The 24620-nt window shown below is 44.6% G+C and overlaps 1 protein-coding gene and 1 long non-coding RNA gene across 2 annotated transcripts in view; one reads left to right on the forward strand and one right to left on the reverse strand.

Annotated features, from left to right (window-relative positions):
* Positions 1-24620, forward strand: part of KLHL2 (kelch like family member 2) — a 506272-nt gene that overhangs the window by 296276 nt on the left and 185376 nt on the right. The gene's annotated exons all lie outside the window — the stretch shown is intronic.
* Positions 9236-24620, reverse strand: part of LOC146862576 (uncharacterized) — a 276686-nt gene continuing 261301 nt past the window's right edge. The window contains exon 5 of the long non-coding RNA XR_014978153.1: positions 9236-9660. This is a non-coding gene — a long non-coding RNA (uncharacterized LOC146862576). The remainder of the gene's footprint in view (positions 9661-24620) is intronic.

Below are 24620 nucleotides of genomic sequence, written 5' to 3' on the forward strand. Positions count from 1 at the left end.
CTGGGACATGTCCCGAATGCCCGCAGCCATGCCGCCAATGTTTGTGTCCATGTTGACTAAGCTTGTCTTCATCACCCGCATGTGCCTCTGGACTGACATAACTGCCTTTGATTGCAGGCGCTGTTGCTTCAACATTTGGCCCTCGAGCCCCAAGAAGACACCATGGCCGTCAGTGGGTGCTGGTGGACTCTGGACACGCGACCTGCGGCGCCCTCTTGCTCCCGTCTGTGCTGCCTGTGAGGTGTGGGGCACAGTGGGATGGCTCCCTTCCTGGGGCCCGGTGCGGTCTTCTGGGCCCATGCTGTCGTCTGACGAGGTGTCGAAGGCTCGTAGCCTGGCTGCTGGACGCCTCCTCATTCTCACACCTGCAAGCGGAGATGTGGCCGGTGATTCGAACATGAGTGGCGATGCTGGCTGTGGTTGTGGTGATGCTGGCTCTCGGTGAGGTGATGCTGGCTCTCGGTGAGGTGATGCTGGCTCTGTGTGCGGCGAGGCTGGCTGTGTTGGTGGTGCGGCTGCAAGTGGGCCTGCTCCCTGGTCTGAACTCGTGCTGGCTAGAGGTGATTTTTGTGGCCGGTGTGCCGTCTCCCCTGCAGCATGCCCTGTACTGCATGATGTCACATCTGTGGACAGAAAAACAACATTGGCTCAGTGTCCCCGAAGGGCTGCATTGCAAGCGTCACAATAAATCATTTCACATTCCAATCTGTCCTCTGTCTCCTTGTGCCTCGAGTGCGTGACATGCCTTGTTGCCCTGTGACATTTACGTCATGGTTAGTGTTGCCCTGACTACATCTCCCGGAATGCAATGCCTGTCTGCACTGACACGTGTGGACTGCAGTGTGATTCTCGTTTCACAATGGGGAATGTGGGATAGGGGTAGGGGAGGCTACATTGCTGTGCTTTCGTCTTACCTTGGTGTGTTGCGGCTCTGGCAGAGCTGTCGGCGTCCCCAAGACCCACGACGCTCTCTTGCTCGATTGTGGCCGCCACCAGCTCCTCCAGTTCGGTGAGGGCAGGTGCCCTGTTGGTTCCACCTCCGGTCTGGCTGGCCTCCTTCTGGATGTCGCCCATCTTCCTCTTGGTCACAATCCTCAGGTCATACCAGCGCTTTTTGAGGACCTCAATGTCCCTGTGGGTCACTCCCACAGCATTGACCTGCGCCTGGATGGCCAGCCATATGTTGCGCTTTTCGGCCTCAGGCACTTGCAGGGATTGCCTCCCAAACAGCTTCTGGTGCTGCTTCACCACCTCCTCCACCAGCACCTGGAGTTCCTTGGGGCTGAATTTGAGCTTCCTCCTCCTTTCCCCTCCGTCTTTCTGTGTTCTCTGGCTGGACATGCTGTTCGTTTCCCGCTCGCACATGCAACTGCTCCCTGCCTCTCCTCTGCACTCCAAGCCTCTCCAGGGTCGGCTAATTATGTACACCTGCCTGGGTGTGGCCACTTCGGCTAATTGTGTACACCTGCCTGGGTGTGGGCAGTTCCTGGTTGGGTGGGCTGTCGTTGCACAGGATTAGCTGTTTCGTCAAGTCATGTGATGTTATTTACCGAATCCGTACATACCGATTCGGTATTTTCCGATTCGGTAGATACCACCTCGGTATTTTCGGATTCGGTAGATACCACCTCGGTATTTTCCGAATCGGTAATTATCACCTCGGTATTTACCGAATCGGTGAATTCCGATTCGTATTTACCGAATGTTACCGAATCGGTAACTGTTACCGAATTTTTACCTACATATAACTTACCGATTCTAATTTACCGATTCGGTACGGCTCGGTATTTAAGAACCGGTAAAATTTATTTACCTACATGAGGCCCATAGTGCTTTATATGGATATGGTTACATTATGTCAATGACCAATATTTCAGGCTAGCTTCTATTGTGTGTGCATTTGATAGGTTTGGAGGCCAGCTCACCCTGAAATTCCCGTAGCCTGTATTTCCCTCACTTGGTTAATTCCAAGGGTTTTTATTTTTATAAAGATTAAAGTGTAGCCAGTATTTTGGACAATGACACTGCCATTTCTAAGGAAGAATTGGAAGAAGACTGTGACAAGGACAATATTTTGAAGGAGGTGAAGAATTTCATTGTCAAAGGGTGGCCAAGTAAAAAGGAATTACAAAAATAGTATGGAGGTTTCTGGGGAATCCAAGAAGAATTATCTGTTGGTTATACCAACTACATCCTTAGGGGAGACAGAGTGGTAGTTCCGGTTGGGTTGAGAACAAGGAATCTAGACATACACCATGGAGGACATCTGGGTATTGTGAAGTTAAAGAAAAGAGTGAAGTCATTATACTGGTGGCCTGGCATAGACAAAGAGATTGAGGAGGCGGTTAGAATGTGTCAGGTATGTGCCAATTCTGATGAGACACAATTATTGTTGAGACCATCGTTGGGAAAAAGAGAGATTCCTAATCGTCCTTGAGAAGATCTAAGAATCAATTTGTTAGGTCCCGTATTAGATGGTAAAGGGGAGTGTAAGCATGTGATTGCAGTTATTGATAACTTCTAGGTGGCCGAAAGGGGAAGTAGTGGCCACAGCTGACAGCAACACCTTGGTTGATTTCTTGGGGAAGACATTTCTGAGGGAAAGGATGCCTAAGTCCATTCTGAGTGGCAATAGTCCTCAGTTTAGTTCTGAGAAATTTGACAGCTTCATTAATAGGAATGGAATTGTTGGGAAGAAAACACCAGTTTATCACCCTACTGGAAATGGTGTCGTAGAATGTTTCAACAGAGTGGTGATGGGAAGCATACAAGCTTCTATAATTGCTGGTAAGGATTGGAGGAAGGAACTATTTAGAACAATATGGGCATTAAGGATAACACCCCCCAAACTGACTATAGCCCTTTTAGGATTTTGAAAGGGAGAGAGCCTTTCACTAAGGATAGTATGGCTCAGAATGACAGAACAATTGTAGTAAATGGTCGCCTGCAGTGGTGAGCTCAAACTTAAGAAAATGCAGGAAGTTTACAGGACTTATTATTACCAAAGACATGGCACGAAGTTCATTCATTTAAGTCCTGGAGACTGAGTTAGAATGAAATTGGGTAGGGAGAAAGTAAGTTTTCTAATCTCATGCAAGTGAAGGAAGTGTATTCTAAATCTGCAAAATTGAGTGATGGGAAAGTGTGGCATTTTGTCAGGATGACGAGATGCAGCAGAATTCTAGATTGGGAAGAGGTCCACGGTAGTGACACAAATACTTTTACGGATTGAATGTGGGAGGAAGTTACTGATACATGAGTCAGGGTGAATCCCCCTACGTCTGAGTAGGACACAAATGGTGCATCTTCGTCACTTCCTTCAAGTCAGGATGGTGGAGTGACGGCCACACGCAAGGGCAGACAAATTGTTTTACTTAAGAGGTTCAAAAAATTTGTCATGTAACATATTGTTTTTCTCTTGTCAGGAAAGGGGATGGTATGGGATCTACCATATTAAAGATATCCTCCCGTTCACGTTATCAGTCTATATGTAGGATATCCTTCTATTTATGTTTCAATAATTGGTTTTAGGATGTTAAACACCTTGTGCATTGTGTGTTGATAGGAATGTCAAACATTTAATGTGCATTGTGATGTAGTAGAATATTTTCATTATTTTCCATTATTCTCTTATTTGTTCTGGTGATTTTGACCTATAAACATAATTGCTATTTTGTTAATTGTGTAGAAGGGAGATGTGGTATCCTGGTTACTGGTTCTCTGGTAACAGGATGCCACAAGTTCCAGAATGTTAGGTGGGAGGCTGGTAGGTGAAGGGATTTCTGCTTGTGACTGCACGTACCTGCTTGTTCTCCAGTAAAGTACTTATCTTCTTCCACTTAGCTGCGTGGAGTGGTATTACTACCAATATATGGTTTCTTTGTGCCATGTCATAGAAGACATCTCTTATTTCTTCCTAAAATTAGATCAAACGTATAATGTTTGACCCAGTGAAATTGTTGCTTAACATATTTTGTATTCTGTCTTTAACTGGATCTAGGCTTTCTTGTTGAATCTGTCCTTGATTTTTTACAATTCCTAATTATCTATCTGTTAGACTAGGCTACCCATTTCAAGCATGATTGTGGAAGAACTATTGGGCAACGGTTCAGATGGATGCACAAGTTGGTAACTGTGAGCTACCTCCTTTGCCATATGATCCATAGAAGGATGTCTGTTTCAGAAGCCTCTTAAACATCTTGTACTGTCATTACCTTTGTGCAGCATGCTGTGAACTGAAAATGCTGTGGTTGTCCGATGTCATGAAGAAGTTGGAAATGTACTTTTGATGATAAATATGTCTATACAACCCGGTTGGCCCTGGCCTATACTCTATTTATTTATAATCTTGGGATCTAGCTGGAATATCAGATCCCAAATGTAATGTCCTTCATATCTATAAAGTGCCTACCTATCACTTGCAACAGCACATCATTTCATCATTTTCCTACCATACAACTGTGTTCCACACTCGCAGATCACACAGAACTTGGTGATAGTCTCTCTGTTGTATTTTCCCTTTTTACCCTGGAATCATAGAATCTCATTAATAAATGCTTTCTTGATTTTGCACACTGATTATTGCAATCATATTTTTCGTGCCACTAATTTTAGAAACCTTAACAAGCTGCAATATATCCAGGATACCGCTGCTAGTGCAATTTTAAACCTGCACAAATTTGATCAAAACTTTGGTTTACTACTCGGCTACCCATAAAAAAGGTTTGCTTTCAAAGCCCTTTGTTTAGTCCACAAAATCTTTAACCTTGGTCCTCCTGGCTGCTTAGCATCAAATTTTACCTACTGTGGACCCAGTACTTTTCCCGCTCAGCCTCTTAAAGGCTTTAGTTGCTCCTACGTTTAACCTCTCTTCTTCTTGTGAGAACTTGTTTAGAGTACTAGATACATTCCTGTGGAATAAACTCCCTAGTGATCAAACATGAAGTAACATATATATATATATGTAAAACTAGGATTAACGACCCAAAAAAAGAAACAGCAATTGACATGAGCAGCCCCAGACTAATCCTTACATTTAACAAACAAAAGGATAGTTTGAGTAAAATTATCACTAACAATTGGTATATGCTAAGTAGTGATCCTATACTGGGCCCAGTCCTTTCCTCACGACCAACGATCACATATAGAAAGGCCCCTTCGACAAGTGATTTTCTAGTCAATAGCAGCCCAGAACTGACGAAGAATCGAGGGTGGCTCTCAGAAAGGAAGGGTTTCATTAAGTGCTCCTCGTGTAAAGCATGCAAGCATGGAATCAGTAAAACTACGTTCCAAGCGGCCTTTGACACCAAGCCCACCAAAATCAGCAAGTTAATCACCTGTAAATCGGACCATGCCATCTACATCTTGGACTGCCCCTGTGGACTGCAGTATGTGCGAAGCACAAAACTGCAAGTCCACAAGCGGATCCTCCAACATTTGCGAGCCATATCAAACAAACATATAAACTATCCAGTGGCTCGTCATTTCAATGAGATGCATGGCAATGATGCATCTCAAATGAAATACTTCGCCATAGATATCATTCCACCATTACGAAGAGGCGGAGATAGAGAGGCTTTACTACGAAAACTCGAGACCAAATATATTTTGGAACTCAATAGTAAAAGTCCACAGGAATTGAACACAACAGAAGATCTATACACGCAGCCAAAGTTAATAATTCAAGGTTTGATATTTTCTGACATCCTGGACTTAGCATTTTAAGCTGTATATAACATAGAGATGATTCCGCACATCCCCTACTTAAAATCACTTTCCCTTTTATCTTAATAAATGCATTGTTAAAATGATAAAAATAGAAAAATATAACAAAGAGTAACAAAAAATTGTTTTAGTTCATAACTTTTTACACTTTAAAAAAAACTTTCTTAAACACAATTATGACCCACTGATTCTCAAGTAGGATCAGCAACGGAATATATTAGGGTTTGCACTTGGTTTCTTTTAACGTAGATATCGGATTATTTTTAGTGACCAGAGGAATTAGCAGGTTTATTACGGGCATAACATCAGGTATGTTTTGCAAGAGTTGATACAGCAATGTATTGGATAAAATGTATTAATATAGGAATTCATAGGATGCAGTGAGAGCGACTAATAATGTTGAGTATCACATATATACTGTATTCAGACAGACAGTAGAGTAGGTGTATTTTATAAGCAAAGTCACCTGCCTGTTATAACATTGAGGTTTTAAAGGACAAGCTATGATACATACTGGAAAGGGGGAAATAAGATCTCTATTTTGTATATAGCTTAATAACTTATACTATGTTTTAAACACATTTATGTGTCAACATTGCATGTGCGATCACTGCCAGTACATTATGTAATTATTTTGTAAATGTCAAGGGTTTCTCATTTTAGGCGTTTTTAAATTATTTTAATTATTTATTAGCGCATATTTTCCACAACTTGCTCTTTGCACATTGGTTTCTGTTTATATTTGCATTAACCAAATCAGCTGCTAATCGATTCCCGGCACAAGAGTCTGTTATCTATGTTTATAAGTTGCACTAGCACTTTAAAAGTGGGCAAGTGTGGTCAGCGCGTCATGTGATCAAGGTCCTTGTGGACCGAAACGCGGCATAGCGTACAAATAAAAAATGAAATAATTTGCACTAAAGAAGAGGTGTCCGTACCTGTTTCCGGATTAGTGTCCCAACTGAATCCATCGAAGAAAGGTTACTTGGAATATATATATATATATTCCGGAGAGGTGTCCCGGCACTGGGGGCCGTCCGAAAGATTAAGTGAGCTATGGCCCAGAGTTACATGGTGCTGGGCTAACCTGCTGCCGGGGATATATATGTATATATATATATATATATATATATCTTGGTAAAGGCATAATTAATGCCACAAAACATTCTGGATCTCTCCTTCCCTAAGCCTACTCCATTCTGTGACTTGTATCAAAAGGTAACTTTGTAATTAAGCTCAAAACAATAAAAGAAAATAATCCCTCAGCATATTATGTTTCTAATTGCTAGTACTACAGTGCAATGTGTCCAGGCAGCTAAAATTCAGTCTGTCACTCAACAGGCCTCAATGTCACTGCTCATGACAATTCATTCAATTTCAAACTACACTCAACACATCCTAGCATTGCCAATCTCTAGCCATACTCCATCTTATTATATCGAAGGAAACAAGCCGAAGAACTATTCAGTTGATCTGTCAGATGGCTGTCTAATATTTTTTAACCTAAAAAATTGAAAATAATATCTTGGTGATTAAACTGGGCAACTGTCAATATGGATAGAGAAGTAAGTAAGTCCATTGTCCTGATGTTATGAATAAAGTTGCACCATGATAGTCTGGTAGAATTAGAGCAAAAATCTACCTCTACGCAGATATTAAATGCTGAGGAAATAATAGAAAACGTAACGTCTATGCTAAGCCATATCAAGCTAGAAGAAGCCCCAGATACATAAAATAGGCAACTGACCACATTGATGTTAAATTTATCTAGGATTTGTTTTTCTAACTCTCTCCAACATGCTACGTGCCTGCTTAGAGACTTCACTTCCCAGAGAAATGCTTACAAGTTGTAAACGTCTTTTCTCAGTAAAATTCACGGAACAGCATATAAAATGTGCACCTTTCATAACAATAACACACAAAAGCCTCCCATCAAAAACTAGTCTCATGATTTGCCTCTACACCATGGCTATACAACAATACAGCTTGAAGATTGTACATGTAGTTGCATTGCTAAACCAATTGGGATTCTACCAGGATGCAGGTGGGAAAAAGCAAGGCAATCTGATGTTGCAATGAAGGTGTATTTCTACCAGAACTGGTTGAGTTTTTGGTAACCTTCAGCATGATTAACCAAAGAGTTTTTGTCAACATCCTCTAGAACTTTATTGATCTTAAAAGTATGTTATTTGCCCTGTTCAACTCATTGCAAGAATCCTCTCTTCCTGTTGAGCAAAATCACAACTCTAGGTCCACCCCTGTCATGATGCAATACGGAGTGCCCCATTGAATTATTCTATTACATATGCTCTTCAGTCTGTACGGACAGCCTCAATTAGGTATGAAGTCCAGGCTGGTACTACAGCAATTAACATACTAATGATGCACATCTGTGTCTAGAAGTGTCTTCAGTCAAACAACTTGAAGCTATACATTTCTTAGAAGCAACAGATAACTTCTCAATACCAGCATTTTAACTTCCATCTCCTCGCACTCTCCATCTGTCGATTAGGCAACACCTTATTGACGAGCATCTTCAATCTATCCTCATAACACTTAAATAATCTCAGGTGCCTACCACTGTGGGCAAGCTCCCTCAGTCTTGTTTCCACCATGCAGCATGAGTTCTCTTAAAGGTAGTTCATGCAACCTTTGGCTATCCACCAAGTCTCGCTTGGTTACTTTGTGAACACAATTGACTGTATCCTTTGACTTAGACACAAAACATAGTAATATATTCTGTGTAAAATAAAAAAAAAAGGAAAACATAAGCCACCCTTCTCTCGATGTGTCCCAATATATTCTGTAATTTCCTGCCATTATTTTTTACAATGTCTGACCTAGAATAATTTAAGAGAGTTCCCCATCCCTCTTATATCTATATGCCCACATAACAAAACATAGTCTCTTCATTGATGATTTGTAGAGAGTCAGACTTTGTCCATATTTTCCTATTGTACAAGTCTTATTTGGTTGAAATTTTATCACCACCGTGTACAATGCTTTGATGGCTGCACTGGTCTACTCTGCACCGAGTAAAACACAACTGTGAGGGTCATTTATTAGGATGGGACTGTCAATGCACTATGGCATTGTCAGCCATCTCTGGCTATCACGGGCCTTGAATGATAATCCACAAACCTGCTATCTGGCCTCATTAGGGGGCTACAGGGCCGACGGGGACTACTTGGCCCCAGCTGTAGTGGTTGAGGTCCTTTGCCATTGGTGTCCTAGTATACATCATACTATGGCTCAGCAAACTGTGCCAAGTGCAATCCTTTCTGTACTTGACTGTTAAGGCAGCAAGGAGGACTAGCAGTCACAGGCTTTTTTGGGAGGTAGTGGCGGGGGACAGTAGCTCAGCAGCACTTGAAAATCAACTTAGACATAATAAGTATTATTCAGTCTAGAGCTTGTCCTTTCAGTAAAAATAAGCATTTTAATCACACAACTATAATATTACTATGCAAACAATTATGGAAATGCAATACAGAGTTTTGTTGCTTGTGATTCTAGGTGATACACTTTTAAGTGCCCACACTCCGGTAAACTGAGTTTGCTAGTGCCCATGGTCCCTGGCATCTGATCAGAGAGGATGCAGGCTCACCAGGTTTGGTGTCTGGATGATCTTGATTATGACTACAGCAGCTGGGGCCTCCGGGCTGATCAGGGTGCACACCTTGGCATTGCTGAAGTATCCGGGCATTGATTGTGACAGCAACAGCACAAGTGTTTCAGCCACAGCTGGAATACCAATCCTACTTGTAACTTGCTTTCTGTAGGATACTTGATGTGATTCATTCTGAGAACCATATAGTGAGACCGGGAACCGACATCCATGTTCGGGTTGTTCTTGGCTGTGGTCCATGGCAGTCTCTTGCTTTCTCTGGCTATTCCCCATGCTGGGAACATGCTTTGCTTTCCCTTTAACAAAAGCTGAGGTCAATTCGGGAAAAATAAAAAATAATAAAGATTAGAAAAACAACCCAAGGTAAGCCAAAAAAGTGTACGTATACAAAGAATATTGCTCCCTTGCAAAATGACTTCACACACACTGTAACAGATTAAGAAAAAGAAAGATTATTTGAATAAATTGAAGGATAATTATTCAAAATGTCAAAGCGTTTCAAAATTTAAAGCAAAAGAATCAAACAGTAATCCGGACATTCAAGAAATTCTGGAGCAATCAAGACAGACTGATATACAATACCGACTAATAAGCTACAATGACAGACTAAATAAAGCAAAATGATGGCCAATTGACAATTGACAATATTGCATATTCAATTGAAGATGTGCGGTCATAGCTTAAACCAATTCAAACTGTCCATATTATGTGAAAGAAAGTCAACTTTTTAGCCCAAAGATAAACTTGACCAGGGCCATCATCAGGTCATTGTGTCACAAGGGCATTTAGTAGAATGCAACCTAAACAAAAAGAAAAGAAGAATTGAGCAAAATAATTCACCAAAAATGTGCGTATACGGAAAGAACTTGGAAGAAGCCATCACCAAATGTCGGCCTGTTTGAATAATTATCCTCTTGTATATTGAAATAATCTCTTTTTCCGAAATCTGTTATAGTGTGTGAAGTCATTTTACAAGGGAATATTTTTCTTTGTATACCTACACTTTTTTGGCTAACCTTGGGTTGTTTTTTTAATCCATATTATTTTTGGCTTCTGAGTGAACCCTGGTTCTTAGGGTTATTGGATCGACCACGGAAATTGCTATTGTTCACTTCTCCTCCTGGACAGTGTGTTCTCCTACAATACCAGCCATACTTGTTTCCTCTCTCAGCAAGCAAGCACCCTTCTAGGCTCTAGGCAGACCCTCAGCTATTCTAGTGGAAAGTTCAGACTTCAGGTGATGTCCCCTAATCTCTGGGTCACTGGCTGTCATGGAGATATCAGTCCTGGTCATACAGCAGTCATTTGAGTACTCTGCAGAGCACTATCTTTCTTTATCATGAAGAACTTGGAACTGAAACAAAGTGGGGTGGTTTGGATCCCACTTTTATACACATCTTCTAGAGAAGGGTTTCAGAACTGGTGTGGGTTGGTTTTCTTCCAAATGTCCCTTTCAGTCTGCTCTCTAGACACAGCCTTTGTGCAAAGTGTTGGTTCCCACAGCACGTGGAAGAGGGACCAGTCCAAGCAGAAGTTTGCAAACAGGGGCACAATGAAATGTGAATTCTCTGAACCTCGCTGTCTTCACCTACATTAAGCAATAATCAGGAACATACAGAAGGGGAGGTCATGCCTAGAACAACAGAAACTACAGACCCACCCCTTTCTGACTATCTGCTAAATGGCAGTGCTCAGGTAGAACTGATCAGCAGTCCTTGTTAAGAAAGCCCTCGTGGAATTTCTAAAGGGAACACTGTCCCCCTCACTAGAGTGACTGGGTCTCCGCCCTCTAGTCACTGGAGTGCAGGCAATACACTTCCATCGTCTGAGGAATCCATCCTCATTGTCTATCTTGTGGCATGTTAAGCTAGAGGCATCCAAAATGGAGCCGACTGGCCATGTCCTCACTCCTACCATGCATGTGCTAAATGTACACTGTATGGCACAATATGTCAGTGTACGTTTTTGGCCTACACATAACAGTAGAACTTTACACAAGAGAGGTTAGTAGGCCACACTGTGCTAACACAGAGAAAATTATCTAGTTACATTACAAATTCACTAAACAGGGACTTTGCCACAACCCCTTGATGTCATACACCCAGGACATGGACAGCAGTCCACCGTCTACTATGAGGGCTGGCTTGATGTGCCTCTCCAGGTTGCAGGGGAGGTCCTGGATCTCTCATTGTCAAGGACTTAGCTTCATGCCAGGGTCAAAATAATATCAGGATACTGCTTTCATACGCAGGTGAACTCACAGGGTAGGGGAACACTCCTGTTTATCATGCAGGGGGCAGGATCGCCCCAACAGCTACATAAAGGCTCTGTATGTTTACAGCAGCCACATTCATCCATACATTCATATAACCCAACTAGTATTTAACACAAGACAAAGACATTTTTGCAGCTGTTACTATTGTTGAATGTAGGTAGGTATGCAAGGCAAATGTGTGCTGTGAACTTGAAGGTAATGGACGTTGTTTCCAGCAGAAATTCTGATCAGACGGGGGAAAGGTGGTGGGGTTTAGTATTTTTTACAAAAGTAGGTAAATTGTGGCCATAAAACATTTTGAAATTTATCATGGAATCTCAGCCTGAGCTCTGCCACAACCTGTTTAAGGTTTCAGTAGGGATCAATAACCAATGACACCTGTAAATAGGAAGTGAGCCCATAGGGCATCCAGCATGCTGCGAGAGAAAGAGATATTATTCAAGCTTTCTGCACTCTGAGCTGAATACGTGTCTGCAAGGAGATCCCTCCTATCCATAGATCATAGATTTTGTTTGCACATCTTTATGTGAAATGCACAGGGCTTTCACATGTAGACAAGCATATCTGTGTTCATATTCATATAACAAGCATACAGATTAGCATGGATCTATGCCAAATATCAATTGAAGTGCCCTCATTGTTGCATCCCTGGGTGGCCTGTGTAACCTGTGTGCTCCTCATGTACATTGTCCTTCCCCTGCCCTTTCAGCTATCTGTACTATACCTGCGCCATACCACATTACACTGGGCTTAAACTATTGAGTTTTCTACAGCTGAGCGGTGAATACATTTGTGAGTGCATCACAAGAGGTTCATGTCTGTTGCTTTTCAGAATTAGCCCAAGAATTTCCATAGGTGGAGTAGTCATACCCAGTTATGACCCTCTTTCTTTTTTTTTTTTTAAATTTCTTTATTAGGTTTTTTTCTCCAAATCAGCAGCTCACATATAAAACAAAAATTATACAGTTTGTCCACCTCAGCCGAGGTGGTGTACATTACAATAAGAATACATGTCAAAGATTATACCTGAGTTCGCAACCATGGAGATTCCTCAATCTTCATCATTTTCTTCGTTTTTGTTTTTTATGTGCTTAATCAAACTCAACTGTATTAAACTCCCCGCGCCTCCCTTCCAACCCCCTCTCAACCTCCCCTCCCAGTTCCCTCCCCCCGCCGGGTCTATGTAACTCGAGGTCTATGCATCATAATATTCATGTGGGGTCACCCAGTGTCTCCCCCTCTGTCCTGGGGCCGCCCCCTCTATGGAAGACGTCTCACCTGCGCTGTCTGGTGTAAGTTGGGAGGCCTGTCCTGCTATCTCCTGCATCATCACTCCTCATGCCATTAGCACCTCGGGCAGTTTGGCATCCCTCCTGGTGTTCCGTATGTGCCTCTCCTCTGCCAAGGCCCACTCACTTAGATCAGTCCTCCATTTTGTCAGTAGCGGTCCATGCTGGGTTAACCAATGGATCGCAATACGTCGCTTGGCTATAACCAGGCCCAAAACCAGGAACCGCCTACTTATCTTATGCTTAGGATATCGCGGAATCAAGCCCAGAAGACAAGTGCGTGGGTCCAAGGCTATTGGTCACCCCATTTTCCTGGTCAGATCCTTGAGGACCGCCACCCAGTACGTCTGGATCGTTGGGCACGTCCACACCATATGCAGAAAATCTGCCTGATCATAGCGACATCTAGGGCAGTGTGGATCCCTGGAACCATCAATGGCTTGTAGCCTGCTGGGTGAGAGGTAGGTCATTTGTATTATATTGTACTGGATTTGTTTAAAGCGGTTGCTCACCGACACCTTCCGTACACTCTTGTGTATTTTTTCCCAATTTCGTGTTGTGACCTCCTGCGGACACACCTGCTGCCATTTTTCTTCTATTTTGAGGGGGCCATTCTTTTTATCGTCCCTCAGCGCCCTGTAGAGGTGAGTAACACACTTCCGCATCCCCCGCCATGGCGATCATAGTGACCAGGGTTTGGGTGTGCCCCGGAGCTTCTGGAAACGTGGGCCATAATTGCCACGCTGTTGCCGCTATTTTAGCGTATTGCAGAAACTCCTCTGCTCTCAGCTCGAAGGTGGTCACCGCCTCCTGGTAAGTGATGAATTTATTGTCCGGGTAGAAGTCAGACAGCATCAGGCAGCCCCCAGTCTTCCATGCCTCTATGGACATCACCTGGTCTATTTGGGCAAAGGGTGGCATCAGCCAGAAGTCCGCCTCCGGGGCAAACGGTCGTTCCCGGATTAGTCTACGTATCACCCGATTCCAAATTGCAGCCACAAGCCACACCAATGGAGGACCGTGCTCCCTGTGCCCGCCAGCCCGCCACAGAAGCGCCCCTAGCTGTCGGTCCTCGTACGTACCTGCCAGCAGGGACCTCTCCCAAGAGGGATCCGTGTCCAACCAGGCTATATAGCATGTTGTAATTGTGATGCAAAATAATAAAGTTCCAGATCTGGGATCTCTAAACCCCCTTTGCCCCATCTACGTTTCATGACTTCCAGACTAATCCTGCATCGCTTTCCATTCCATAATAATTGGACCAGCAGTGTATCCAGTTCCCTGAATACCCGATGTGGAAGTTCAAAGAAGGAGCCTTGCATTGTATATAGACATCGAGGTAGGACCACCATCTTTATTAAGGCAATCTTCCCCATTAGGGAGAGTTTAAGCGTGTTCCAGAAGGCAGTGACCCTCTTTCTTTATGCAACAAACAAACAAGTGATGGCCTGCAGTCCATGCCATCGTTTTTCACCCACAATGCCACTCTAGGCAGAGACCTGCAACATGCAACCCTGTCTTTGACTTCCTCCAATAGGAAACGTGCAGCCTGAACTGCCAAGCCAATTCCCCTCTAGAAAGGAATACAAGCAACCCCATACCGGTTCCAACATAGTTAGGTTTAATCAGGGAGCTATAGGTTGAGTTCTGTTTCATAGAGATCCTAGGACCCAGGTCTGTTCATACCCATCTCAACTAGGGTGTCTACTGCAACAGGTAGCTAGGTGATGGAATGAATGCTTGTATTAATCTCAGCCACTGGCGATCGCTGTGAGACACATTCCAAGCAATTGGTTTTCACCCACTATGCCACTCTAGACTGAGATCTGCCATATACAAATTACTCTTGGTCCTGCTCCAGCAGGGTCTATTCTGGAGTTGCTTGTGTTCTCGTTCAGAGGGGACCTTGCCTGGCAGTTCAGTTTGGTCTATGGGTTGCATATAGCTAGAATCTCTCTGAGGAGGCATGGTGGGCTTCAAAAAAGGATGGGCTGCATTGTGGCAGGAGTAAATATCACTGACTGAGATTATTTCAAGATATCCACCCATCCCTTTTTTTTTCTTTTCGTGTCAGTGTGACATGCTAGGTGCAATGGGTATGCCCAGATGTGGGTACCATACTCACTGTGCCATAGGCCTTACACTGCACCCCCACTGATGAGGCCCAAGTAAGTCCAAACTTGTTTGGGGTTACTCATTTAGGGGCAAGGGGTTGCCTATCTGTCTGAAATGGACTGTTCCTATTGGAGGAGGACCAAGGCTGGTTTACATTTGCTGGTTATTGCATGACGGGAAAACAATGATAGACTGGCTTGCGTCCCAGAGTATTTACCAGTGGCTTAAATTAATTTGAGCGCCCAGCACTTTTTAGTGTTCCTCAATGCGACCTTCTTTACGTGCATTGAGACACTCTTGTTACACCTCATCGTTGAGGTCAACGATTTTGGGGTCAGACAGCTGCTTTTGTGGAGGGTTCAGCTGGTTTGTGCTATGCTACCCGTTCAGGTGCATTGACACAGAGGAGCTAAAAAAGATTATGAAATTACAGTCCATGGATCTGAAGTGTTAGAAATAGCAGCTGCATAATATTTCCTTTTTCTCTTTAGACCCCTTAAGTGCCGTAGTTCTGCACATCCCACCATGGTCTCTTTGTCATACGCACTCAAGATGCATCTCACTGATGATCCCACAATTTTTATTTATTTTATTTTTATTTTTATTTTATAAAGTTTTAAATAGCGTGAACCAGATCCCGAGGGATATCAGAGCGCTTTACAAAAGGGAGAGTACTATTCCAGTAACGATATCAAGTAAAAATGCCAACCAGTTGTAGTCACAAGAAATCACATACAAGTTATACACAACGAGAAGAGAGGGAGAATACAGCTCCAGTAACGATACCAGATAAGAATACCAAACAATTAAAGTCACAATAATCACAGACAGGTGGTACACAGCGAGTAATGAAATAAACAGGTCAATAACAGGCTGCTACGGGGGGCAAGCCTTACAAAGGATGGTAAAAAGGATGTAGAGTCAATCAACACCTGTTGTAGGATCAATGGTTGCGCGCGAATGCACATCGCCCAAATTAAGGTAAGAATTTGTTCAGGAATCTTATGGCTTCAAGTTTGAAATCAGTTATTGATGATATTCTACGCAAATCCGGTGGAAGAGAGTTCCAGTTCTTTGGTGCAGCACCTGAAAAGGCTCGACGACAAGTACTCTTTTTATTCATGATACGTGGTTTCAGGAGGAAGATGTTAGCGCTTTTTGAAGCTCTCTCGCCACATGATCATTCAAGCTTTTGTGCCAGGTACCTGGGTGTGTTGTCGAGCAAGGCTCTGTGCGCTAGAACAATAATCTTTAACTGGATTCGGGCTTCGTAGGGCAACCATTTAAGAGACTTTAGGACTCGCAAGATGTGCTCATTTCGTTTGGTACCAGTACCTAGTCCGGCCGCAACGTTCGGTGCTGACCTCAGTGGAGCCAGGGTGTACTTGGGAACGCCACAAAGCGTAGCGCTGCCATAATCTAGCCTCGACAAGACCAGTGCTTGGACCGCATGTTTGAAGTCATGTTGTGGAAGGAAGGGCTTGATATTTCTGAGTGTCCTCGTCAAGTGATTAGCTCCCTTACATATATTGCTAATATGATTTTTCATATTCAGGTGCTTGTCCAAGGTGATTCCGAGGGATTTGGCAGAGTCTGTGATGAGAGGGGTGCAATTGAAAGCAGTGAAGTGAGTCAACCAAAGGTCTAGCTTGAAGGAGTGGTTCGGAGGAGAGATGACAAGGAATTCAGTTTTGGAAGTGTTGAGCAGGAGGTGGTTCTCAGTTAACCAATTTTGAGTAGACGTTAAGGTAGAGTTGAGTGAAATGATGTTATCCAGGGATGAGGTTTTCAGGTAAAGTTGTGTGTCGTCTGCATACATATGGAAGGGAATGTTCATGTCATTTAGAGAATTAGCTAGAGGTTCCAAAAAGAGGTTGAAAAAGATAGGAGAGAGGGTGGACCATTGGGGGACACCCATCAGTACTGGAGAGGGCTGGGAGAGGGAGTGGTTTGCCTTGACTCTTTGTGTTCTGTGGTGGAGGAAGGAGGAGAACCATTGTAGCACCAGACCCGAGAATCCCATCCTGTTCTTCAGAGTGGAAATGAGGTTGTCGTGATTAACCGTGTCGAATGCGGAGGAAGGATCAAGGACGATCAGGAGGCAGGAGCTATTTTGATCGAGTATATTTAATATGTCGTCAATAACGTGCGTGAGTGCCGATTCTGTGCTGTGCCTCTTCCGAAAGCCTGATTGATGTTGTTTAAGGAGTTGGAAATTCTCCATGTGAGCACAAAGTTGGGATTGCACACATTTTTCGAGTAGTTTAGCTAGAGTGGGGATGTTAGATATGGGGCAGAAATTATTGAGGTCAGATTTCTCGGCGGTTGTTTTTTTTAGTATGGGTGATACCTGCGCTGCTTTTAGACAGGCAGGGATCGTGCCTTGGGATAGAGAAGCGTTTACTATCCTTGTCCATGTGGGGATGAGAGCATTCTTGATTTCTTTGAAGATGGTTGGGGGCAATGGGTCAGTGGTTGGATGGATTGATGTTCTGAAGAATCCTGTGGATGTCTTTTTCACTGAATGGGGTAAAAGTGTTCCATGAGGCCTTGTTCTTGATGATCAGGCTTATGAGATTGGGCTTATCTATGACAAAGGTGGTGCGGACCCAGAAGCTGGCAGTAGAGCCTTCTTGGAGGCAAGTTCACTGGAGTCTTGATTTCTCAATGAAGAAAGCAGAAAATTCATCACCAGACAGTGGGCTGACATTGGAGACAGAGTGATATGTACCCGAAGTTGATTGTTGTTTGACCAGTTCAAAGAGTTTCTTGGGGCGATTAGCGGCTTGATCAAGTTGTTGTCTGAAGTAATCTGCCTTAGCGCACTTGATTTGCTTGTTATATACACTCCTGACATCTCTAAGGAATTTTATGTGATCCAAGGGGGATTTGATTTCCAGGCTCGTTCAGCTGCCCTGAGGTTGCGTCGGTCTGTGTTTAGATTGTCGTTGTACCATGGTTTGGATTTTTTTGTTGAGGTATTTTTTAGTTAAAGAGGTGCAATGTCATCCAAGATGTTAGAGATGGTCGAGTTGTAAGCGTCGGTGAGTAACTGAACCTCACTCAAGTCGGCTTGGGAGGAGAGGGCAGTTTTACAGTGGGCAGCTAATTCAACTGGGTTTATAGATCTGAAATACCTTTTCCAGATCTTAGATTTCGTTGGATGAGCCTTCCTCAACTTCACCTCCATGTTGAGAATGCAGTGGTGGTCTGACCAATCGCAAGGGGTAATGGATTCAAGTGTGATGGACTACCCTTTTGAGATAATGAGGTCTAAATTTTCACCTTTGTTGTGTGTTGGCTGGTCACAGTGCTGCTTAAGTTCATGATCCTTCAAAAAGTCTCTAAGGCAAGTAACCGCTTGGTCATTAGGATTAGACCAATGGAGATTGAAATCGCCAAGAAAGATTTGGGAGATGGCTCAGTCGACATTACTCGAGATGATCTCCATTATTTGTTCAATGAAAAGGAGGTTGTCTTCCGGAGGGTGATAAAAGGTGTGAAGTTTGCAGACCGGCTGGTTGTTACTTGCGATGTTGAGACAAAGATATTCACAGGCAGAGGGCGGAGAGGATTCTGTGTGGGAAATCGATAGTGTGTTTCTATGAATGCAGGCTAGGCCCCCTCTATGCTTCCTAACTCTGTCTAGCCTAATTATGTCGTGAGTAGGAGGTACAAGGAGGTCTAAAATAGGAGTGGAGGCTGGATTTAGCCAGAATTCAGTAAGGATGATGATATCAAGATCATTGTGTTGAATTTAGTCGAATATTTAGGAGGCATGTTTGCTGGCAGACCTGCAATTGAGTAGTACACATTTCAAACATGGAGGATTTGTGGCTGAAGGAGTCTGGGTGATATTCACACGCGTGAGATTGTCTTTATTGATGACTCTAAGATTATGAGGAGGTTCTCTGTGCAGGTTAGGATGGATGGTTTGTATGTGCTTCGGCGGGGTCAAGTTGGGATTGGACCTAGTCGAGTAGGAGTTGTGAAAGTCATTAAGATCATTGGACGCCAAGGTCTCAGCTCTTCTGGGCCGTGTGGGTGCATAAGCATTGTGCCAGAGATGTAGCGTTAGCGACATTGGTCAGACCATATCTCTGGGGGTCCTGAGCAAGTCCTACCGGAGATCGAGGGTATGGCAAATCATGGCAGGAGTGGGGCATTTGTCCATTCACCCGCTTGGTATGTGGCGTTGGGGGAGGGATGAGGGACGAGTGTTCAATTGATGAAGGCAATGATACACGGTCACATGGGGATCTTTTCGTGCGCGGAGCAGAAGGGGTCGGACTAGCTGACTGTATGCCAAGAGGACTCGAGATGTCCCTCAATTGCTGGGGCAATGAAAATAGGGAACTGGGTGCGCTCTCCGTGCCAGGAACAGAGAGAACCGGACTAGTTGGTTGTGCACCGAGCTGCTCTGCGATGTTTATCACCTTTTGGGTCAAGGGACTAGAAGGTTGGGGCACCTCACATGGGACTGAGCCACACTGTGATCACCTGGCAGCGAGGAGTAATTCAAAGGGAGCGAGGGTCTAGGCTGAGAGGTGGGGGGGACTGGTGATGACCTGATTGCTGGAAGAATGAGGGTGGGTGTCAATGGACTTCGCTGAGGCCGCATGCTTGAGGGACGGGAAGATATTGGCTGACTTAATCAGATTGGCATTAGACGCTTGTATAAGGATGATCCCATTGTTATAGAGGGTGATGGTGGCATTGGCGTTGAGCGAGGGCGAAGGAGCTGTAGTCAGTTTGAGACCATAGGGTGTTTTCCTGGTACATGATATTCAGAGCATAGAGTAGAGGACTTCACGCCAACAAGCTCTTTTTCTGGTGTAGAAAATAAGGTCATTAACTCTGCTACCTTTGTTTGCACAATAATAGACGTCTGAGATTAAAGTTTTCGGGCCTAGACCTTCGTAGGTGATGCTTGTGGTTTTTGGCTGCGTTTTTCGAAAGGTTGGGTGGGTAGTTGATGATGAAAGCATTGGGACCTGAGGGGTCAGGGCTTAAATCCATTTTGATAGTGTGGTTATTGCCCGATGGTAGCGGCTTCACCGTTGGTGGGAAATCCGTGGTGCATGGAAGGTGTTAAGAGGACTTCTCTTTTATTCATTGTCGTGACCAGCCATATGCAGCAGGCAAGAGTCCTACAGTGGACCCTGCTGGGACCTTTACTATCCTCTGTTTCCTTAAGACCGTGACCAGTTTGGATGGAACCCAAAGAGCAAACTAGATGTTATGGCACGGATAGGCAAAACGGAGCTAGAGAAATCTTATACCAATAGTGCAAACCAAACCTACTTTCAGTTAGAACTGTAGTTGGACCAAGCCTTTCCAAGATGGCTGCCAACTTGTAGAACCTGTCTCAGACTGCCATTGTAGTCCCTTTTTAGTTGCCAAGTGCAGTCCTCTTTCTATTGCTGTTGCCCTTTGCAGCCCTGTGGTTTGTAGAAACGAGGCAGTGAGGAGGAGCAACCCTGTTGATCAAAATGGCCGGGCAATAATGTTGCTGTAAAGAGGTACCAACTGACCAAACAGTACAGTTATGCAAACTGTCTCTTCATTATGCAGACATTTCAAATAGTTACACTTTCCACAGAGGGGCTTGAGCCCAAATCATGATCCTCTCAGACCTGGAGCCGCAGTGAGCCTCCATTAGCGGGGGCTCTCATGATTGCTACCGGAAAGGAAGGGCTTGCACCGGGACGCCCTGAGCAACCAAACTGAGACGCTGCTTTCAAAACCACGATCGGCCCTGGTGGGAAGGGCGCGATCGAAATTACCAAAAGTGTGCCTGGAGCGGCAGCGGCAGAAAGGGGATACGTCTCCCGCTGGGTGCTGCGGCCGCTATCCGGAGAGTCAAAGAGGGCACCACATCAACGTGCCAGATCGTTGCAGGCAGTGGGCATGGGGAACCCAGGGTGGTGAGCTGATTGCCGCGCAGGAGAGGGGGACTCACCGCAACTTCTGAGATCCTGGGCGATCGCCCGTGGGCCACAGACCAACCTTGCAATGGAGACGACCTTCTGTCCTCCTACTGTCGTCCGCCGGAGACACGGTGCAGCTCACGGTCTGCCGGGATTCTTATCACGGGCAACTCAGAGGGGGCTCCGACCGTCCGACAGGATCGAGGCTACCGGCATAATCATTCAGCGGCCCGCACAGTTGATCAATGGCCCCAGGTGAGGTGAGAGGGATCCGTATCGTCACGTCGAAGCGGAGGGTCCACTGATGCTGTGAGTTGACGATGGGGAGCAAGCAGATGATGGGTGACTGGGTTGAACACGGATATCCACCGATTTGGTGATCCCTAACCCAGGAGCTCAGTGGAGGAGTTCTCGTCCGGTGGCCATCTTAGGCATTATCTATGTGACTGGGCTTGCCGTTTATCTTAAGCTCTTTGGACTAGACTCCTACTCCTGGGACCAGGTTCCACTTTGCATTCTCCCCTTGTCCAATAGCACCGACTAACTAAGTACTTATAATACTCTTGCTTCAAAGTTCTGAAGTTTTTGCATTTTCACCACAATTCATTTTTCTCAGCAGAGCATCCTAATTTTACATTCTTCTGTTTGTAAAACTCTTTTGATGCTGTAATTGAAAGCAAACTTAGGGCTTCATTTCGACCCTTGCAGTGCTGTGTAGCCTGTGATCTCTGCTCTCTTGCGACTTACGGTAGTTCTTTCCTCCAAACTCTAAACCTTATCTGAAGAAGGAGGAATTTGACCACATGTTGCTAAAGCCAGAAAAGTTCAACTTTAGCTTGGAGAGGGTTGGAGGATGGTGATACATCAAAAAACACGTTCTGGGTGACTTTTGCAGAGGAATTTAGCTCCTCGCTTGTGACAGCAACAAGATTCGTTCGTCTGTTTAGCCTTAGTCAGCGCTGACTCATAGATGTCAATATGCTTAAGTCCAGAATGAAAATAACACAATATTACTGTTTTTGAGGTAAAGAAAAAAGTGTCTGCGCTGTAGTCAAGCAAAGTACCAGAGACCCGTAGAAGGGTCGGGGCAGTTTAAATCATATAAATAAAATGCACATTTAAAAAAAAAAAAAACATATAATGGGTAGGAGGCAAACACTTTCCAAGTTTGTCTCGTTAGGAAACTGTACACAGGGAGACAAGGAGACAGTCAAGTGCACAGAACTGTAAAACATGTTCAAATGAAACTAAGCGTTTAGGAACCGTACCCCAATCTGTTATTCAGTTTTTTCCTTTGCAAAGCCTGTACTATGCAAGGCTTCATGGAAAGTAAAATAAATGCAGTCTTTCAAAATGCATTGTTAATCATGATTGGAATTGTGACTAACACTTTACATGTTGCAAGTCTTTGAAAATTGCAAGGCAAATCGGGCATCAAGTATGCGTTCCTCCCTTTCTTATGACTTGAAAGGATCATGTATCAATGGTCTCAGATTGCCACTGAACATTTAATCATTACCAACTGTCAACCAGCAGCCATAGTTATAGTGGAAGCTCTGTGGGGAACATGTTCTACTGTACAAGTGACAACTGTGGGCATGTTGGGAAGCGAACAGGCACCTGGACGGTTGGATGCGTACCCAATGTATCTTTCACAATGTGGTGCATTTTTAGGTCTCGCCTAGGCAGCACTTGCGCTGTCTCTTGGAGACATGTTGTATTCAGAATACGGGATTTAAGCTCCGTCCAGCGCTTCTTGGTTGGCTTGCCTTTTGGAAATTATCTTTACTGTGGTTGGTCAATAGTGTCTATCTGTCCTGCCTTTGGGTGCTTGTTTTTCCTCTCCCGGCACATCACTGATTGCTTCTTATGGTTGGCCATCTCTGGTCATATGCTGCCTCTCTCGCAGAAGCACCCCCTCCTTCCATCCCGTTATTGCTGCTCGCTGCTTTCATCACTTCATTCCAGTGATCCCACTTCACTGCGTCAGATTAGCTGATCTAAATTTGTATAAGTTCACTATAAACCTTTATGTCCTTCGTGCTAATGTTCACTCCACTTCTCATTTCCTTAAGAACCATTTCCGACACCGCTCTAAAGGCACACTACTCTGCATCACGTTACACGTTAGCCCCACTTGTGGAATAGGTGTGGCGCAGCGGCCAGGGTGCCTGACTCTGGACCACGGGGTTCACGGTTTGATCCCCGGGGCTGGCGGCAGGTTAGCCCAGCGCCATGTGACTCTGGGCTATAGCTTGCTTAATGTTCCCGATGGCCCCCAGTGTCGGGACACCTCTCCGAAGGTAGCTGTGAGCTTTACAAATGCTGGTATTTCATTACTTTACAGGGTTTGCCAATAAAGCACTACTTTAGTTTTCTCATCTTTCTTGGGTTTTTTGCACTTTTGTATATAGCACAAACTTGACCGAAGGTACTGGAGTGCTTAACATACGTACCAGCTCCGTTACTCAAGGGTACATTTCAGAATCACAGGATGTGGAGCAGACACTGAGACTCAAACCTGGTTCCCCAGCAACATATTGGCATCTCTGTTCGTTACGTCACATACCGTCTATCTAACCAGTTGACGCTGTGGGTTATAATGTATATTGCATTACAGTTACGGGCAGCGCAACAAAGCATCGCTCTAATGTGGGGCTGGTGCGCTAAATTAGTGGGTAAATGAACCTGCTGTGGTGACTGTGTGTAACATGCAGTACACTGTCTCGTTTTTCTTTGTGTCCTCCTTTCTGCTCTCCTATTCTCCCTCTCTCTCCCCTCTTCTCTCTCCTTCTCTCGGTCTGTAAGATTCTCTCTTTAAATTGTATGCCGTATCTCCTGCCTCACACTATCTCCATTTCTTTTATCTCCTGTCTGCCCCTTCTACTCTTTATCTCTTTCACTATCTCCTTCTCGAATGTTCTATTGTTCCCTCGATCTCCATCTGGAGACGGGCAGGCTCTATCTCTTAAGTTCCATGTTTCCCTCACTTTTTGTTATTCTTCTAATGTTTCTCCATCTTTCTTCCCTTTAACGCTGCCTCTATCATTATCGGCCAATCGTTCTTTCACTCTCTCTCTTTTCTACCCTTCTCCGCCTCTCCCAACCCCCTCACAGTTGCATGTCTCTCTCCTCCCTGTGACGAGAAGCTCAAGTCTCACTGTCCAGCCTGTATTCTCCACTCACCCACTCAGCAGCTGCCCGTCATTTGCATGCTTCCCATCTCTGGCTGCCAGCTGAGTGGCCCACAGGACAGCTGTCCGAGGGCCACAGGGCCAGGGCTGCCATAATTACCTGCACCCCCAGCAGCAGCAAACTGTTAATTCATTATTGTACTCATCCCGCGTTTTCCTCAGGGATGGAGCGCAAAGTGTGGTGGCTGTGGACGAGAAAGTGCAGGCTCAGGAGGTGGAGGGTGGGGTAGCATTAAGACCATCTTGTGGGAGGTGGGATCAAGGCACATTATTCCCATTACCCACACATTCAAAGAGATGGCCAGCTGGTAGAGGACCGCACTCACAACCTCAGGATTGGTGCATAGTTATTAGGATGAACAGTCTGCCAACGGGAACGCTCTGACACGGTCTACATATCCATTAGGATGGACCCACTTACATCCTGGTGCTTACATCCTCACACTTGGTACATCCCTTTTATGG

Source organism: Triturus cristatus, chromosome 2_2 (assembly GCF_964204655.1).
Source record: "Triturus cristatus chromosome 2_2, aTriCri1.1, whole genome shotgun sequence".
Classification (NCBI taxonomy): domain Eukaryota; kingdom Metazoa; phylum Chordata; class Amphibia; order Caudata; family Salamandridae; genus Triturus; species Triturus cristatus.